Source organism: Myotis davidii, unplaced genomic scaffold, assembly GCF_000327345.1.
Source record: "Myotis davidii unplaced genomic scaffold, ASM32734v1 scaffold573, whole genome shotgun sequence".
NCBI lineage: Eukaryota > Metazoa > Chordata > Mammalia > Chiroptera > Vespertilionidae > Myotis > Myotis davidii.
In genome coordinates, this window is record NW_006285997.1 from 4660998 (window position 1) to 4665368 (window position 4371).

The following is a 4371-nucleotide window of genomic DNA, read 5'->3' on the forward strand; positions in this document are numbered from 1 at the left end:
GATAAGAAATGTTACTTTTTAAAAACAGCTGGAATATGACTTAAAATTTTTTAAAAAATACCAATTTTTATAACAGCAGAGGAGCTGTATCGGTGTGTTGGGGTCAATAGATGTTTAGGTTCTTTGGTAGAACCGGAGGAAGGAATCAAAGATCCTACCCACTCTCTTCCCTGTCCGTCTCTGTCTCCCTCTTGTGGTGCCCATCCCTAGACCAGCCTTCTGCAGACCTCCCTTATCTTCTAGCAAAGGCTGAGCTCAGCAAAGGATCTGAATCGGAATAATAAGAAAGAGTTACCCATGATGCATAAGCATCTCACTGGAGATGAAGACTTAAGCCAAAGAAAGAAATGTAGGCACTTTCCAGCAACTGGGGAGGATTATAAGAGGACAAAAGCATCCTCCTGCTATTTCTAAATTTCCATTATTCAGGTTGACACCCACGCTGCTTAGCTGTGATGCCAAGGCCTAAATGACAACTATTCCACTCTCTACATGTTAATACCGCAGCCCTCCAAAGCCAGGCATGTTCACCATCGCAGCAGATGAAAAGGATGGTGAACATCAGGAAGAAACCTCTGCCAAAATATTAAAGTTCAAGAAATAAAAGTGCTGGGGACGAGGGGGGCGAGGCAGTATTGTTTCACAAGTTCTCTGAGTAGCTAAACCATCTCTGGACTTATTCTTCCCTAACCTCTAACTCTCCAAAGTTTGTTCTTCCTGTTCCAAAGGCCTACTTATTCCAACAAGAATCACGAAGGATACTCCTTAGTGTTTCATCATTGTCACCACATGATTCCATCAGCAGCAGGTGCCAAAACTCCATACGTCAGCCAGCCATCTGTCACCAAAACCTGAATTGGTCAGAGCTTGCCAATATCACCCTAACATTACATATCTCCCCCCCCCAGCCACCCCCGGCCCCGGATCTCCACAACCCATCCCTGAATTTGCAACACCACATCCTGTTACCCAAGGAGATGTTCCCGGGATGGGACCACTCAGAGCAACAGGAAAATAGATTGTTCTCTCCCTCATTCTACTTGCTTTACTCACCGTTGGAAATAGTGTAAACATGAGTTCTAGTATTTTCATGATTCTACTTTTTGAAGAAGTACAATCTGATAAAACCAGTTTATTCAAGAATTAAAAGGTCTAGCCATGTGTACAAAGCCATGAACAGAACAGAATCAGAACAGTGGTCAAAAATCAAGTAATAATTCCAACTTTTCAGACATCACTTTGGAAAATAGCTATTCCCTATTAATTTAGGTGTTTTTAAAAAAGTTCCAAACTATGAAAGAACCAAAAGGTTTAATTGATATACATTAGATTATATTATTTTGCCAAAAAATACACTAATCTGACAAATAGTTTATATTATTTAATGCCAAAAAAGCAAATAAAGGACAAATAAAACTCTGGAACACACAATGTATAACAAACTACTATAGAGGAGGTGCCCATAAATAATATTGTGTCAAAGACTAATTTCAGGTGAGTTTTTAAGGAAGAAGGGTCCTTTGCTAAATACTAAGTTTTTAAAAAATTTCAGAAAAAGAATTGGAATAGATAAATATCTCAAAACTATTTTAGATGTCTGGGTAGTACTTTCACTCACTTAAAAAAGTGTTCTAAATGTGAAGTATAGCCATCAACTAGAATTATCACCACTAGAAATTAATATTATCTATGAAAGAATTCACTCCCACACATTATCCCAATAAACGTGAAAAAAAATGGCCAAGTGATAAAAGTTACTAGATGTTCATTTTAATTTAAATGGAGGAATTTTTCATTAAAATATATTCCATTAAAATATATCTGAAGGCCTCAAAGGTGAGAAAAATTGGAGACAAGATGACGGGACATCTGTCTACAAGCCTCGCTTGGGGGTCCTCAGCACGGCTGTATGGGAAGAGAGCTTTAGCCTTGTGGTCCACGTAAGCGGACCTCACTCCTGCATCATGGCAGTCGCTCTGGAGCAGCGTTTTAACAGAAGAGCCTACGGAGATTTAATGCAAAGTTATCGCGGTTCATTAGCCCTGCAGACTGCTGCAAGCCATTTCTTTACACAAAGGTTTTACTTTGGTTCCCTTGGATCTAAAAATGGGAAATGACACCCAGTTTGGGAATTTTCGCTATGAATCATCTCAGTGCACGGAAAGAACTGGTGATGAGCATGACCTGCGGCATCTGGAACATGGGAAGGCCCTCCTGCTATCTAACCGGATCTGAGGTCAGAGTCACAGGTCCATGACCGCGCACTCAGTGCCCCGCACCTGGAAGGACCGTCTTAAAATGGAGAAGGTAGTCGTGAGTACATCCCGAGGGAAATCTCACGCACTGAGACGCTCTGAAACACCTGACATGCTGATTTTGTCTCTGCACTGTCTTATTTTAGCAAGAATCCTGTTTGGTGTAGCCAGAGACCCCCCTTCACCGCTGATGTAGTCAATTCCCATTCATCGGCCCCCACTCTGCTCCTTGCCTATCAATTCCCGCTTTTCCCTGTTATATTCAGAATCGAGCCTAGTTCTGTAATGAGATCTCTTTTTCCCTCTTGCAACAGCTTTTCTGAATAAAATCTGGTTTTACAGCTTTAACTATTGTCCAGCTCTGGTTTTCCTGATAGCACCAAATTAGCTGTAAGTATGCTTAAGTCAACTAACCTTTCTGGGTTTCAGTTTACTCATCTGTAAATTTAAGAGGGATGGAGAAGATGATCTCTAAGGATTCCCGCCAGGTCTAAACTCAGGAAGAAATAAGGTACAGAAAAAATCAGCAATTTGGATTTGCTGGAGGTCGGGGAGCTATGAGGCCAGGACGCCTGGACTCCCAGCATAGTGTTCATTTTACAGAACCAGTCACCATTCTAAAACTCAGTGCTCAGACCCCAAACCAGACACATCCAGAGAAACGCCAGGGTGCTACTGCAGCCCCAAGGGGCTCTTTCATGTCACAATCTGCTGTACAGTTGTCTTTAATCTCCAAGCAGAAGCAGCACTACATTTTGTTTTCTGAAGTAAAGTAAGCCCAGCCAGTGTGGATCAGTGGTTGAGCGGCAACCTATGAACCAGGATGATTCCAGATCAGGGCACATGGCCAGGATGTGGGCTCGATCCCCCGTGTGGGTTGAACAGGAGATAGCCGATCAATGATTTCTCTCTCTCCCGCTCCCTTCCTCTCAGAAATCAATAAAAATATATTAAAAATAAAGTAATTTTTCCTCTCTGGAAATAAAAGTATATTCCTTTTGCCCATAAAACAGATATACAACATAATAACTAATCTCGACTTTAGATGATAGCAAAAATGAAAAGATCTCATTGTATCTCCTACCAATAGTTCCTTCTTTTTTGTCTTTAAAACTGTTTGGTTCTGAAGTGGGGCTGCCACTTCTTACTTTACCCGGAAAGACACCTAAATGCCACATGGCTCTGCAGAATGAACACAGGACGTGCCAGAGCGATTGTAAGTCTGACTCCTGGGCTGTCGAGCAGTGTGACCTCGGCGAGATCATTTTACTGCCTGCAAGCTTCAGTTACTGCACCCGTATCCAAAGGAAGTTATACAGGGACAAGATGAAAGCTGTGAACTTTAAAGGTCTAATGATGATGAACACTTTGCTTGCATGCCATGATGCAAACTCAAATACCTGTTCTCTCACCTGTAAATATAGGGTCACATTTTAAAACCTTATAATCTACGGCTGCTTGGAATGTTTCAGATATGGCACCGAATAACACCACTCCTCTGTGGTCTCTTTCAATGCCATTTCCACCCGAGGAACAGATAAGGAATAGAAGCAGTCTTTACAACACAAACACAACCATCTTCTCACTTCCTCCATCATTTTTTCTGTTATCATCCTTCTAACGAACTTAAATTCTGCCCATAGACATCTTCTAAAATGTTATATTCCTGTGACATACAAGAAGGAAAATGCTCCATTACCTAGTGGCAGCAATGAGCATTTTCGATATTTTAAACATTTCCATTTCCCGTTCGCTAGCACACTGTGACATCACTGCCTTCCAGTGTGTGGGCTCGTTCTCTAACCCTGTTTCTATTTTGTCCCCTCGCCTTCAATGCACAGACTGCAAAGGTGCCATTGTTCCCTTTACCATTCAGTGAAGCAGCTTAAAAGTGACTTTATATTTGCACATGGCTTCGCTCGGTAAACACCCGTCTTCCCTCGCACTTGAGCTGGGGCGGTCAGCCGCGCACCTAAAGGCAGGAGCTGGGCGAGATCAAATAGCAAAACCGAGGCCCAATGGGAAGGCGGGGCGGGGTCAGCCCACCTCCCAGGCGCCCGAGTCCCGGACTCCAAGATAAACAAAGGAAGTGGACGGTGTCACCGCGGCAGGTGCT

At 42.6% G+C, this 4371-nt stretch overlaps 1 long non-coding RNA gene across 2 annotated transcripts; it reads right to left on the bottom strand.

Annotated features, from left to right (window-relative positions):
- Positions 1-1750: 1750 nt before the first annotated feature.
- On the bottom strand, positions 1751-4314 carry LOC107182054. Of its 2 annotated transcripts, none has more exons than XR_001512772.1 (2): positions 4125-4314; positions 1751-2002 (listed from the first exon to the last, which is right to left on the bottom strand). It is a non-coding gene; the product is annotated as an uncharacterized LOC107182054 (long non-coding RNA). The 2 variants fall into 2 exon arrangements; XR_001512773.1 differs by lacking the exon at positions 4125-4314 and adding an exon at positions 2670-3029.
- Between the last annotated feature and the right edge of the window lie 57 nt (positions 4315-4371).